At 32.8% G+C, this 16,623-nt stretch overlaps 1 protein-coding gene across 11 annotated transcripts in view; it reads right to left on the reverse strand.

Annotated features, from left to right (window-relative positions):
• The window catches only part of SPAG16 (sperm associated antigen 16), a 774,084-nt gene that overhangs the window by 678,348 nt on the left and 79,113 nt on the right, over positions 1 to 16,623 (reverse strand). The window lies entirely within an intron of this gene.

Here is a 16,623-nt window from a genome sequence, read left to right on the forward strand (position 1 = left end):
AAACTATGATGATGCCTTTTTACATACAGTACCAAAGGCATGATCTATGAAAGAAAAAATTGTTAAGCTATATTTCATTAAAATTAAAAAGCTTCTGCTCCGAAAAAGACAATATGAAAAGAATGAGAAGACACACCACAGATGGGGAGAAAATATTTGCAAAACACACATTTGATAAAGGACTATTATTCAAAATATACATAGAACTCTTAAAGCTTAACAATAAGAAAATCCAACAACCCAATTAAAAAATTGATCAAAGACCTTAACAAACACCACATAAAATGAGATATACAGAGTGCAAATAAAACTATGAAAAAAAGCACCACTCCATATGTCATCAGGAAAATGCAAATTAAAATGAGATACCACTACACACCAATTAGAAAAGCCAAAATCCAGAACACTGACAATATCAAATTTTGGTGAGGTTGTGAAGCAAGAGAAAAACCTCATTATATGCTGGTGGGAATACAATATAGTACAGTCACTATGGAAGATTCTCACAAAACTAAACACAGTCTTACTGTGCAATCCAGCAATCATGGTCCTGGGTAATCATTTACGTCCACACAATAACCAACACAGGAATGTTTATAGCATCTTTGTTCATAATTACCAGAACTTGGAAGCAACCAAGATGCCCTTCTGTAGGTGAATGGATAAATAAACTATGATACATCAAGACAATGGAATATTATTCAGCACTAAAACTAAATAATCTATTAGGCCAAAAATAGACTTGGAGGAAACTGAAGAACATACTACAAAGTGAAATAAGCCAGTAAAAAGGCTACATACTGTATGGTTGCAACTATATGACATTCTGAAAAAGGCAAAACTGTAGCGACAGTAAAAAGATCAGTAGTTTTCTGGAACTAAGGATGGAATTAGGGAGAGATAAATATGTAGAACACAGAGGATTTTTAAGGCAGTGAAAATATTCTGTATAATACTATAATAGTGGATATATGTCATTATACATTTTTTCAATCTCTGTAATGTATAACACCAAGAGTGAACCAAATGTAAACTATGGACTTCGATGACTATGATGAGACAATGTAGGTTCATCAATTGTTAACAAGTGTACCACTCTGGTGGAAGATGATAATGGAGGAGGCTACGCATGTATGGCAGCAAAGGTTATATGGGAAATCTGTGTACCTTCCTCTCAATTTTGCTGTGTACCTAAAACTGCTCTAAAAAGTAGTCTTTAAAATATTTAGTGTTGAAAAGCTTAAAGCCATTAAATAGATGTTAAACTTTATTAGACAGTATGTTCATTTATTTAATTTTCTATAAGTACATATTATCTGAATATTAAATGTGGTATTTTACTTATCTAATAGACTAAATTATTAATTATTAATTAAAATTATTTTTTATAAATTATTAATTTAATTAAATTAAGAGATACTTTACCAATTATCCCTTAAGTATAATTTTTAACTATGGGAAAAACATATCATTTAAAATAAAAGAGAAAAAGATACAAAACAAAAAAGCTTTGTTTTACAAAAATATAGGGTCCTAAGAGAGTACTGACAAAAACTTATACTTTTTAGCAAAGTCAAAACCTGTCACCAGATTCTTAGTCAAGTGTACTTTTTTACTGCATTAAAAAATCGCATAAAATACTCCACCAAGAATGCAGCAGTTGCATCATCTACTTATATATAAATACAGTACATTAGGTACAAACAAATTAGAGCTTGAAGTTCTCATTGATCATTTAGAAAGATCTAGGTCAAATAGTTTATCAGGAGTTAATACTTATTACTTATTTACATATTAAACATAAATCAAACTGCCTTGACTTCCTATTGAAGGCACAGTGCTTAAATTTTTGCATTAGGAGTATATCACAACAGGGAATTTATCACTTTTGTAACCCCAAATCACTTTTGTGTCAAACTAATCATGTGATAGTTTTGATATGGAGAAAAGAATTTTCCCTGAACACTTCATTGTTATATTAATTTCATTGTTTAAAATGAGAATTTGAAAACTTCAAAATTAATCATCTAAAATAAGAATACCATAAACTGAATATATTTAAGAAACAACTTAAACTAAAAATAAAAATACATTTTATTTTAAAGAACTGAGATTTATACATTTTCTACAGTTAAAAAACCAAATTAATCAAGAACTAATCTTAAAATCATGAGGAAATGTTCATATAACTAGATAAAATGGATTAAAAACAAATGACAAATAATTTCCAGGTAATTAATTCTAAAAGAAAGCATATTTTTTCTCTTGTGACATTTTTAGAACTTTAAAGTTCTAAGAGTATCAAATTATAACAACAATCAAAATGTTTTAATACCTAAGGGAACAATTAAGAAAAGAATATCACCTTTGCTCAAAGAAAATATATTAAGGTAGAGACATTCTCAAATTTAAATTATATAAAGCTGTCTGAAACATACTATGATTTTAATGATTATCTAGGCCAGAGTCAATTATAGAAAAAAATGTACATTAAAATCCCATAACAAAGCATCCAGTAATAACTGATTTGGAAACTTAAGAGTTCCAAGTACTGTGTGCTTGAACTCGTCAAGCCAACAGTATTTTTGTTTGAGTGCCCTAATGGGGCTCCAGAGTATAGAAACTGTTGAAGGAGCTTCAAAGGGAAGAAGCATCAAGATAAAGCTGAAATGATACAGATGCACATATAACAAAATGCATATTTACATACTTGAAGAGCTTTAGTAAAAAGCAGTAGTAGGCATATTCCATGTATTTTAGAGAGAAACCTAAGGTAGGGGCAGGGCTAGGGGGCAGTCTCTATAGAATAAAGCAGATGACTGACATTCTACCGTAAAATGAACAGAGTTGTCTCATGAATAGTGAATACCCTGCCCTTGACCATAAGGAAAGGATGCTGTTTTAGGTTGAAGTGATAAAACAGAGACAGATTCTGTCTCATGAAAGCTAACAAAACACTTTGTATATACTGTTATCTCTTGCTGTGTTAATGAAAACCCCAAAACTTACTGGCTTAAAATGACTATGTATAATTACTGTTCATGTTTTACTGGGCTCAGGTGGGTGGTTCTCATGTGGTGTGTCTCTTGCAGTTATAATCAGACAGTGCTTGGGGCTGGAGACATCTGAGGCCTTGACTGGTTTGATGTTGAAGATGGACTCTTCAATCACATGTCTGGTGCCTCAGATGGAATGGCTGGAATAGTTAGCCACATGTCTTTATCTCATTCCGTATGTGACCTCTCCATTCGGTGAGCTTCCTCAAAGTACAATGGTCTCAGGATTGCCACATTTGGTACATGGTGGCCATTTCCCCCATGTAGAGTGTTTAAGAGACACTTCTGGAAATTGCCTTCCTTTTTATGACCTAGGATCAGAAGTCATGTATCATCAACTCAACTACATTTCATTGGCTACACAGGGTTAACTGAGACCCATTGTAGGAAGAACTAAACTAAAGTGTGAATATCGGGAGACATGGTTTACTGAGGGAATTATCCTTGGCAACCATCTACTATACAAGTTTTGCATTTAATGTTTCCCAATTTCTACATTAGAAGAGACTGGCTAAAATAAATTATAAACATTTTATGGTTATTTGAGGAGATATGAATGAAATGGGAAAGCACATTTAACTATTCCTTAATTTTTTTACACACACAGAGTTAAACATCAAGATGTAGATATCTGGCAAATAATGATGCTGTGATAAAAACAGACCAGCTACTTATATCTCCAGTATATCTCCAGACCCAGGGCCTTCAATCTAGCACAACTTCTGCATAGTGAGGTTTCCCAGAGAATTGACAACATGGTTACAAGAGGTACTAAATCCCATCAGATGGAAAATAAGTAAAATTCTGGGCTTGTGTTGTCTTAGCTAAATATATTGATGATATAGTCAGGTCCTTACTTCTGAGAAATGATGTGTAGAGTACAACATGTTCCTGTTACGTTAATTTACCCTGCCATCATAGCTCACTACAGACATAAGCATTCTTTTGTAAATCACCTAATTTGTCAGAAACTTTAATTATGAACTAATTTGCTACTGTATCACCTACTTTTAAAATTAATCTTTTTAAAACTTACTTTAAAAAAATGTAAATATTTTAACTAGTATACATAATTTTCTGTACAATTTTAAGAAAGTTATTATATTTTAAATAGAGCAATTTAAAGTTAGGAAATATGTATATAATACACCTAGTAAAATGCCTAGCACATAGTGGGATACTCAAATATTTTAATTAGTATACACACATAAACATACATGCATACATATAAAACAGTAATTTTTCTAGAAACAAAAACTATCACTGGATTTTTTATCCACTGTTGCAGCAGTATTTCAACAATAAATTTTTGAAATAATACCTAATCTTATGGATACCAGGATAAATATATGAGCACTTCAGTAGAGTCTATATGTATGACCTTCTGTGGAACCAGCATAGCATTTTTTCTAGGAGACATATATTAAGAAAATGCAGTAAGAATGGTAACAATATTAACCTGTTCTTTTGTTTCAGTAAAACTATTTATAGTATTGTATCAATATATTAATTAATACCATTATCCAATAACCCAAAAATATCTGATATTACAGATTGAAAAGTTCCTCATATTACAGATATATAATGTATGAATATGGTACTATAAGTCTAATATTCCAGATCTTAAAAGAATATCAATTTAATAATGACATTTAATACTAACCTTCCAACTCATTTTGAATGAGATAATTAAAGATTTACAAATTTTCACTCTTTGGTCTCTTCTTTGTGACAATATTGTTTGTCTCTCCTTCTTGGATCTAGGTCCCCTTACTATAGTATTTTTCTCCCACTTGTCTACATTTTATACCATGGTGGTTTCTTTTTTGTTTTTTTCCTACAATCTCATTGTGACATAGCACCAGTCTCAGACCTTAGTCTTTAGCCCTTCTACAATAAAAGGGTGAGTCTGGATGAATTAAAAAAAAAAAAGACTCAACAAATATTAAGAGAGATCCAGAAGATGAAAATGAAGAAATTTCTGAGAATGCAGCACAAGCAGATGAAAACATAAAAAATACAAAAAAGAGCTTAAGAAGTATGGAAGATAGAGTGAGACAGTGTAACATATTTAATTGCAGCCCTGGAAAGAAGGAATTTCTTAAAATGCAAAAAGGCAATAGTTACAGAAATAATGAATGAGAACTTTGAAAATTTTTTTTAAAATGCTATACAAACACAGGAATCATAACATATTCCATGGGATAAATAAAAAATATACCTATTATGGTGAAACTTCTAGACAGAAAAGGCAAAGATGAAATCCTAAAAATATTCACAAAACTGGATTTAATAAATCTATAGGTAAATCTAAACAAATATTTTATTTATAGCCCAAACTGCCTTAATAAAATAACAATGTCTATTTTGTTATGATACAAAAGTTCAACTAACTAATGAGAAAAAAAAAGCAATTGGGAGTGTTTTGTTCAGGGCTTGAAGATCTTTATATTATTCAAGTAATAACTTTAGGTTATATAAGATGTTCATGCTAAATTTTTAAGGGTCAATACTAAAAGAAGAACAGGAAAATCTAAAGAAGGAATCAGATATACAAGTACAGGAGGTTCAGAGGGTCCCAAACAGGAAGAACCCAAACGGACCCACACCACAACATATCATAATCAAGATGGCCAGAGTCAAGGATAAAGAAATGATCCTAAAGGCAGCAAGAGAAAAACAAAGAGTAAGTTACAAAGGAACCCCCATAAGGCTCTCAGCTGATTTCTCTACACAAACACTACAGGTCAGAAGAGAGTGGCAAGATATATTCACAGTCCTGAAAGAAAAAAGATGCAGCCTAGGATACTTTATCCAGCAAGACTATCCTTTAGAATAGAAGGAGAGAGAAAGAATTTCACAGACAAACAAAAACTAGAGGAGTTTAGTAACATTAAAACCCATGCTAAAATACATATTGACAGGTCTACTCTAAATAGAAAAGAAGCAGGATGCTACAGAAATGAGAAACTCATAATTGGAAACATGATAATTACCATGAATTACAAATAGAATAAACAGAAAATTGTAAAAGAAAACTTCTAAATCATTAAGAGCAGGAGAGGATGCAAGAAAATATAGAGTATTTTTTTTTCTTTCTTTTTCAAATTTTTTGTCCTCGGTAGGATGTGTTTGAGCTTATATTACTATCTGTTTAATACAAACAGTTATAGAAATGGGTTAAAAGACTTACAAAAAAGGGTAACCACAAGCCAAAAACTTATAAGAGAGTCACAAAAACCAAATAAAATCCAAGATAATACAAAGGAAAATTACCAAACCACAAAAGGAAGAAGAAAGGAACAAAGAGGAAATACCAAATCAACTGCAAAAGTAAGTTCAAAATGGCAATAAACACACATCTATCATTAATTACTGTAAATGTTAATGGAATAAATGCTCCAATCAAAAGACATAGAGTGGGAGGAAGGAGAAGATGGCGGAGTAGAAGGACGCTCGTAAGTCACCCTCTCCCACAAATACACCAAGACCCACATCTACAGACCCACTCAGCCAACCAGAGCACCTGCAGAACTCCGACAGAACATCGCACATTGTTTTCAAACCCTCTTTCTCCCTTCTTTTAAAAATCTTTCTCTCTCTCTCTTATTTTTTTCTTTTTTTCTTTTTTTTTTTCTTTTTTTTTTCCTAAGTTCTATTTCTAAATAGGCATTAGACAGATAAAATTCTTAAGATCCAAAATAGACAACTGATACTCCATAAACCGCAGTGCCAGAGAGGTATGAGCAAGATGAAGAAGCAGAGAAACCTTTCCCAATTAAAAGAACAAGAGGAATCCCCTGAAAGAAAGCTCAATGAAATAGACATCGATAGCCTACTAGATCAAGATTTCAAAAAAGGAGTGATCAAATTGCTGAAGGAATTAAAAGAGATAATGCTTAGAGAAATAAAATATGTCAAAAATGAAATTGAAGCTATAAAGAAGAGCCAAGCAAAATGGGAAAACTCATTGACAGAGATGAGGAATGATCTAACAGCTGTGCAAAGCCGACTAGTTAATGCAGAGGAACGAATTAGTGATCTAGAAGATAGGGCAACAGAAAGCACCCATTCAGAAGAACTACAAGATAAGCAAATAAAAAATAATGATAATAGCATAACAGACCTATGGGATAATATAAAGCATCCCAATCTTCGCATAATAGGGGTCCCAGAAGGGGAAGAAGGATCAAAGGGGATTGAAAAGGTTTTTGAAGAAATCATGACTGAAAACTTCCCAAACTTAAAGAAGGAATCAGATATACAAGTACAGGAAGCTCAGAGGGTCCCAAACAGGAAGAACCCAAATAGACCCACACCAAGACATATCATAATCAAGATGGCCAGAGTCAAGGATAAAGAAATGATTCTAAAGGCAGCAAGAGAAAAGCAAAGAGTGAACTACAAGGGAACCCCCATAAGGCTCTCAGCTGATTTCTCTACACAAACACTACAGGCCAGAAGGGAGTGGCAAGATATATTCAAAGCCCTGAATGAAAAAAAGATGCAGCCTAGGATACTTTATCCAGCAAGGCTATCCTTTAGGATAGAAGGAGAAATAAAGAGTTTCACAGACAAAAAAAAGCTGCAGGAGTTTAGCAACACTAAACCCATGCTAAAAGAAATATTGAAAGGGCTATTCTAAATAGAAAAGCAGCAGGATGCTACACAAATGAGAAACGTACAACTGGAAAGGTGATAACTCATGAATTACAAATAAAGAAAACACGAAATTATAAAAGAAGACATACAAATCACTGAGAGTGGGAGAGGGAGGCAGGGAAATAGAGAATTTTTTTTCTTTCTTTTTTAAATTTTTTTAACAGTAGGATGGGTTTGAGATCATGTTATTATCAGTTTATTAAAAACGGGTATAGGTTAATAGATTTACAAAAAAGGGTAACCACAAGTCAAAAATTTACAAGGGAGTCACAAAAATTAAATAAAATCCATGATAATACAAAGGAAAATTACCAAACCACAAAAGGAAGAAGAAAGGAACAAAGAGGATATACCAATTCAACTGCAAAGATAAGTTCAAAATGGCAATAAACACACACCTATCATTAATTACTGTAAATGTTAATGGACTAAATGCTCCAGTCAAAAGACATAGAGTGGCAGAGTGGATAATAAAGCAAGAACCTTCAATATGCTGCATACAAGAGACCCACTTTAGGGAGAAGGACACATATAGATTGAGAGTGAAAGGATGGAAAAGGATATTCCATGCAAATGGAAAAGCCAAAAAAGCAGGTGTTGCAGTACTGATTTCAGACAAAATAGACTTTAAAACAAAGGCCATAAAGAAAGATAAAGAAGGACATTTTATAATGATTAAAGGAGTGATACAAGATGAAGATATTACACTCGTTAATATATATGCACCCAATATAGGAGCACCTAAGTACATACAAGAATTACTAACAGAGATAAAGGGGGATATTGATGGGAATACAATCATAGTTGGAGATTTTAACACTGCATTAACATCACTAGACAGATCTTCCAGACAGAAAATAAACAAGGCAACAGAGAAATTAAATACTACAATAGAAAAACTAGATTTGGTGGATATTTTCAGAGATTTACACCCCCCAAAAATAGAATATACATTCTTTTCAAGTGCACATGGAACATTTTCCAGGATCGATCATGTACTTGGACACAAAAGAAACCTCAACAAATTTAAGAAGATAGAAATTATCTCAAGCATCTTTACTGACCACAATGCCATGAAACTGGAAATCAACAACAGAGAAACAAAGGAGAAAAAAAGAAAAGCATGGAGATTAAACAATATGTTATTGAAAAAACAATGGATCAATGAGGAAATCAAAGCTGAAATTAAAAAATACCTTGAGACAAATGATAATGAAAGCACAACCACTCAAAACCTATGGGACACAGCAAAGGCAGTGCTAAGAGGGAAGTTTATAGCGATACAGGCCTTCCTCAAAATAGAAGAACAATCTCAAATAAACAAGTTAACCCACCACCTGAATCAATTAGAAAAAGAAGAACAAAAAGCACCAAAAAGCAGCAGAAGGAAGGAAATAATAAAGATCAGAGAGGAATTAAATACAATAGAGATTAACAAGACCATAGAAAAAATCAACCAAACTAAAAGCTGGTTTTTTGAAAAAGTAAATAAAATCGACAAACCTCTGGCCAAACTCACAAAGAAGAAAAAAAAAGAGAGCACATTAGCAAAATAAGAAAGGAAAATGGAGAAATTACAACAAACAAAATAGAAATACAGAATATCATACAAGAATATTATGAAAAACTCTATGGAACCAAACTGGATAACCTAGAGGAGATGGACAAGTTTCTGGAAACATACTGTCCACCAAAACTGAATCAAGAAGAAACTGAACACTTGAACAATCCGATCACTAGAAAGGAAATAGAAATAGCAATTAAAAACCTCCCTACAAATAAAAGTCCAGGACCGGACGGCTTCACCGGGGAATTCTACCAAACATACAAAGAAGAACTCATACCAGTCCTTCTCAAACTCTTCCAGACCATTGAAAAGGAGGGAATACTCCCAAACTCATTCTATGAAGCCACCATCACCCTGATACCAAAACCAGGCAAAGACACTACAAAAAAAGAGAATTATAGGCCAATATCACTGATGAACATAGACGCCAAAATCCTCACCAAAATTTTAGCAAATAGAATCCAACAACACATAAAAAAGATTATACATCATGACCAAGTGGGGTTCATCCCAGGGACACAAGGCTGGTTCAACATACGCAAATCAATCAATGTAATACATCACATCAACAAGAGAAAGGACAAAAACCACATGATCATCTCAATCGATGCAGAAAAAGCATTTGATAAAATTCAACACCCATTTATGATAAAAACTCTCGCCAAAGTGGGTATAGAGGGAACGTATCTCGACATAATAAAAGCTATATATGACAAACCTATAGCCAGCATAGCACTCAATGGTGAAAAACTCAAAAGCTTCCCACTAAAATCTGGGACAAGACAAGGATGCCCACTATCACCCCTCCTATTCAACATAGTCCTGGAAGTCCTAGCCACAGCAGTTAGGCAAGAGAAAGAAATAAAAGGGATCCAAATTGGAAAAGAAGAGGTAAAAGTGTCATTATATGCTGATGACATGTTACTATATATAGAAAACCCTAAAACGTCCACACAAAAGCTACTAGAGCTGATTGAAGAATTCAGCAAGGTAGCAGGTCACAAAATCAACATTCAAAAATCAGTTGCCTTTCTTTACACTAACGATAAATCAACAGAAAAAGAAAGTAAAGAAACAATCCCCTTTAAAATAGCACCCTAAGTAATAAAATATCTGGGAATAAATCTAACCAAGGAGGTGAAAGAATTATAAACAGAAAACTATAAACCATTGATGAAGGAAATTAAAGAAGACTTTAAAAAACGGAAAGATATTCCATGCTCCTGGATTGGAAGAATCAATATTGTTAAAATGGTCACACTGCCCAAGGCAATCTACAGATTTAATGCAATCCCTATCCAATTACCCAGGACATATTTCACAGAACTAGAACAAATCATAATAAAATTTATATGGAACCATCAAAGACCTAGAATTGCTAAAGCATTACTGAAGAGAAAGAAAGAGGCTGGAGGAATAACTCTCCCAGACTTCAGACAATACTATAGAGCTACAGTCATCAAGACAGCATGGTATTCGTACAAAAACAGACATATAGACCAATGGAACAGAATAGAGAGCCCAGAAATGAACCCACAAACTTTTGGTCAACTAATCTTCGACACAGGAGGCAAGAATATACAATGGAATAAAGACAGTCTCTTCAGCAAATAGTGTTGGGAAGACTGGACAGCAGCATGTAAATCAATGAAGCTAGAACACTCCCGTACACCATACACAAAAATAAACTCAAAATGGATCAAAGACTTAAACATAAGACAAGATACAATAAACCTCCTAGAAGAAAACATAGGTAAAACATTATCTCATATGCATCACAAAAATGTTCTCCTAGGGCAGTCTACCCAAGCAATAGAAATGAAAGCAAGAATAAACAAATGGGACCTAATTAAACTTACAAGCTTTTGCACAGCAAAGGAAATCGTAAGTAAAACAAAAAGACAACCTACAGAATGGGAGAAAATTTTTGCAAATGATGAAACTAACAAAGGCTTGATCTCCAGAATATATAAGCACCTCATACAACTTAATAAGAAAAAAACAAACAACCGAATCCAAAAATGGGCAAAAGACCTAAACAAGCAATTCTCCAAGGAAGAAATACAAATAGGCACATGAAAAAATGCTCAATATCACTAATTATCAGAGAAATACAAATCAAAACTACGATGAATACAACCTCACACCAGTCAGAATGGTCATCATTCAAAAATCCACAAATGACAAATGCTGGAGAGGCTGTGGATCAAAGGGAACCTTCCTACACTGTTGGTGGGAATACAGTTTGGTGCAGCCACTGTGGAAAACAGTATGGAGATTCCTCAAAAGACTAGGAACAGACTTACCATATAACTCAGGAAGCCCACTCCTGGGCATGTATCTAGAAGGAATCCTACTTCAAAAAGACACCTGCACCCCAATGTTCATAGCAGTACTATTTACAATAGCCAAGACATGGAAACAGCCTAAATGTCCAACAACAGATGACTGGATAAAGAAGATGTGGTATATTTATACAATGGAATTCTATTCAGCCATAAAAACTGACAACATAACGCCATTTGCAGCAACATGGATGTCCCTGCAGAATGTCATTCTAAGTGAAGCCAGAAAGAGAAAGAAAAATACCATATGAAATCGCTCATATGTGGAAACTAAAACAACAACAACAACAACAACAAGAAAAGAACATAAATACAAAACAGAAACAGACTCATAGACATAGGATACAAACTTGTGATTGCCAAGGGAGAGGGGGATGGGAAGGGACAGACTGGGATTTCAAAATTTGTAGATACTGACAGGCATATGCAGAATAGAAAAACAAGATTATACTGTATAGCACAGGGAAATATATACAAGATCTTGTGGTAGCTCACAGTGAAAAAAAAAGTGACAATGAATATATGTGTGTTCATGTATAACTGAAAAATTGTGCTCTACACTGGAATTTGACACAACATTGTAAAATGACTATAACTCAATAAAAAAAAGTTTAAAAAAAAGAAAGTAACAGGAAAACTATATGGTAGAAAACATCAATATATTTTAAAGCAGGGGAAGATAAATAAAAGCATAAAAAGATAAGAAAAATAAGAAGCAAAAAAATAAGATGACAGAAATTAGTCAAATATATTTATAATAAGTATAAAATAAATAAATGTAACAGAAGAAAATTACCAGCCAAATTAAGATTTTCATCTATGTACTATTTATCAGAGACAAAAACTAAACATATCAGAAAATGTTCAAAATAAAGGGATGAAAAAAATTTACCAAGCAAATACTGATCAAAGAAAGATGAAGTAGGTATATAATAGAAAACAAGGCAAAGCATTACTAGTAACAGAGATATTTGAAGTAAAGAAAAAAAAATGTGTAAAATAAAAATGAATGAAAGGAGCAGCTTTTAAAGGAAATGTCCTTACATTTCAATTTCAAACATACTCTAGAACACTTTTTTGTAATCTTTGACCTAAAAATGCCAACTCCTGAGTTTTATTCTAAGGAAATAATCAGATATATAAACAATGCTTTTATGTACAAGGACTGACTTCATGGAATTACTTAAAACAATGAAACAAAGGAAATAACCAAATTGAGTATATACGAAGAGATAAATCATTATGAAATATACAAATCATGAAGTATTACAAGGACATCAAATTCAGTGTGTCTGAAAAATACATGTTATGAGAAATGCTTATGATACATTGTTAGATGAAAAATAAATTTACAAAAGTATATAAAATATGTAAAAATACATCATATTGGCATCTTTACTTGCAAAAATATGCAAGTGTTTTACATATTCATTTAAATATATATTTTACGTATGTATATAAAAATATTAGAGGGGAATTTAGAGATAGTATTTATTATTAAAGTTGGTTTATAATGTCATATCCTTTATTTTAAGTCTTTTAGCCATTTTGAGTTCATTGTCATATATGGTGTGAGGGTGTGTTCTAATTTCACTGACTGACATGCATGCAGCTGTCCAACTTTCCCAACATCAGTTGCTGATGAGACAGCCTTTTCTCCAATGTGTGTTCTTGCTTCCTATGATAAATAAAGATTAATTGACCATAGGTGTGTGAGTTTATTTCTGGACTCTCTATTCTGTTCCACTGATGAGAGACACAGGCAAAACATTCTCTGACATAAATCATAGCAATGTTTTCTTATGTCAGTCTCCCAGGGCAATAAAAATAAAAGCAAATAAAAAAGGAGGAGACTTAATCAAATTCAAAGTCTTGCACAGCAAAGGAAACCATTAACAGAACAAAAAGCCAACCTACAATATGGGGAAAATATATACATAAACAGCACAACCAACAAGGGCTTAATTTCCAAAATATCAAACAGTTCATACAACTCAATAACAAAAAACACCAAAAAACCTGATTAAAAAATGGGTAGACGACCTAAATAGACATTTCCCTAAGGAAAACATACAGATGGCCAACAGGCACATGAAAAGATACTCAACATTACTAATTATTAGAGAAATGCAAATCAAAACTACACCAGTGAGAATGGCCATCATTAAAAAGTCTACAAATAAGAAATCTTGGGGGAAGTATGGGTAAAAGGAACCCTTCTAGACTTCTGGTGAGAATGTAAATTGGTCCAGACACTATGGAAAAGAGCATGGAGGTTCCTTAAAAAACCAAAAATAGAGTTGCCACCTGATCCAGAAACCCCACTCCTGGGCAAATATCCAGAGAAAACTAATTCAAAAAGATACAGGCACCCCAATATTCACAGCAGCACTATTTAGAATAGCCAAGATATGGAAGCAATCTAATGTCCCCTGACAAATGAATGGATAAAGAAGATGTGGTACATATATGCAAAGGAATATTACTCAGCCATAAAAAGAATGAAATAATGCCATTTGCAGCAACATAGATGGACCTGGAGACTGTCATAATAAATGAAGTAAGCCAGAGAGAGAAAGACAAATACCACATGGTATCAGTAATATGTGGAATCTAAAATATGATACAAATAAACTTATTTACAAAACAGAAACAGACTCACAGACATAGAAAAAAAACTTATGGTTACCAAAGGGGAAAGGGGTTGGTGTGTAAATTGTGAGTCTGGGATTAGCAGATACAAACTACTACATATAAAATCGATAAACAAAAAGGTCCTACTGTACAGCACAGAGAACTATATTCACTGTTTTGTAATACATAATGGAAAAGAAAATAAAAAAGAAATAGAAAAGATTACTACAAAGGATGTTTCAATTCATCTAGTTGATATAACATTCCTAAACTTATAAGCATCTAATAAAATAGCTTAAAAATGTGTAAAGCAAACATTGATTAAATTGTAGGTAAAGAATAAAAATATCTATCAACTTACTCAAATACTGATACTGACCAAAATATAGTATAGGTACAGAGGATATGAATATATGAAAATCAAACTGCATTAAATATATTTGAAATGTTAAACTCCAAAATTAGAAAATACACATTCATCTCAAGTACACACATTTACAAAAATAGACAATATACTAGTTGATACAGCACTTGTACTATTAGGATAAACGTTAAGTTGCAAAAGTTGAGAGATCTCAAAAAGGGTTGGTTGAAAAAAACAAGAAATAATCCTCTCACAGGAAGCATTATTCCGGCTCATGCCCTGTTGATAAGCTAGAGCTCAGCTGATATGGACTTGGCCCAGTTATGGCAGCACTGATCCTCATGTTTTCACTGAACTAGAGACTAGCTAAGACATGTTCTTCTCATGTCCATGGCAGAGGTAAAGAGAGCAAACCAAAATGTGCAAACACATCCAATCATCTGCTATGTCAGAGGATCAGGTTCTGATTGCCAAAACAACTACATAATCAAGCTCTGCACTGATGACTAAAGTAGTATCCTTCCTTGAAAATGAGGGTAAAGTGTAAATATTTCTGAAAAATAATTTCACAGGCACACACCAAGTAAGTGCTTATTCTACTGGCAAAAGTTGGCATTATAGTCATACATAGGTGTGAAGGAGGCTGAGAAATGTAAGGTCTAACTACATGCCTAGCTACATCATAAAAACCATGGATTAAAGAAAATATATTTTGTTGGAGAACTAGCAATCTCTTCCACAACAAATCCCAACATTTTTAAGAATAGATTTTATATAGATTATGTGTTCTGACATTTATCTCAACTAGAAATATATAATAATCAAAAAAAAACCCTTCCAAACCATGGATATGTAAATTTGCAAATACCCTCTAAATAAACCATGGGACAAACAAGAAATCATAAAGGAAATCTTAAAATACTTAAGACTGAACAAAAATTAAAATGCTACATATAAACACCTATAGTATATAGTTAAAATAATATTTAGGGGAAAATTTATAACATTAAATATTTAGTGGAAAGGCCAAAAATTAGTAAGTTATGTATCCTACTTGAGAAGCAGAAAAAGAAACAAAGGATAAACCCAAAGAGTGTAGACAGAAGGAAATCATAACAATGAAAGCACAAAGTAATGGAAAAAGGTGGGGAGGGTATAGCCCAAGTGGTAGAGCACATGCTTACCCTACACTAAGTCCTGGGTTCAATCCCCAGTACTTCCTTCAAAAATAAATAAATAAGGAAACCTAATTTCCTCCCCACTCCAAAAAAAAAAAAAAGTAATGGAAATAATAGTAATAGAGGATCATGAAACTCAAAAGTTGGATCTTTGAAAATACCAATAAAATTCATAAATCTCCAGGAAGACAGACGAGAGATGGGGGAGAGTCTGGGAGCGGGGACATTAAGAAGGGAGGAAAATAGATATATAAAAAGAGAATATAACTATGGTTTCATTGGATATTTAAATTATATAAATGTAACAAATACCTTTATGCTGGAAAATCTGGAACTTAGACAAAATGGTTAAATTCATATGAATATATATTACTTTATAATTATCAAAATAGATTTAAGAAAAAATACCTCTGGAGTTCTACTATATTTTAAAATCTGAATCTACAGCATGAAATTTTCCCACAAATACACAGCATCTCCTATTAGTTTCACCAAGACATCTACCCATACATTTAAAGAACAGGTCTTCTTCCATAATATAGAAGCTCTTTCAAAGAAAAGAAGAAGAAGGAATATTCCACAACTCATTTAATGATACCAATTTATAAAAAGACAGTGACTTTAAAAAAATTTAAAAGCCAGTTTTATTTATAAGGTAGAAGCATCCTAAGAAAACACAGCGACCTAGATCCAGTGATATGAAAATAATATAACACACAATAAATGAGTTAGGGTTATGCCAAGGAAGAGAATGTTACATTAGAAAATCCATAATGTCATTCACATTAAAATGTTAATTGAGAAAATCAATGCAGAA

Source organism: Vicugna pacos, chromosome 5, assembly GCF_048564905.1.
Source record: "Vicugna pacos chromosome 5, VicPac4, whole genome shotgun sequence".
Taxonomy (NCBI): Eukaryota; Metazoa; Chordata; class Mammalia; order Artiodactyla; family Camelidae; genus Vicugna; species Vicugna pacos.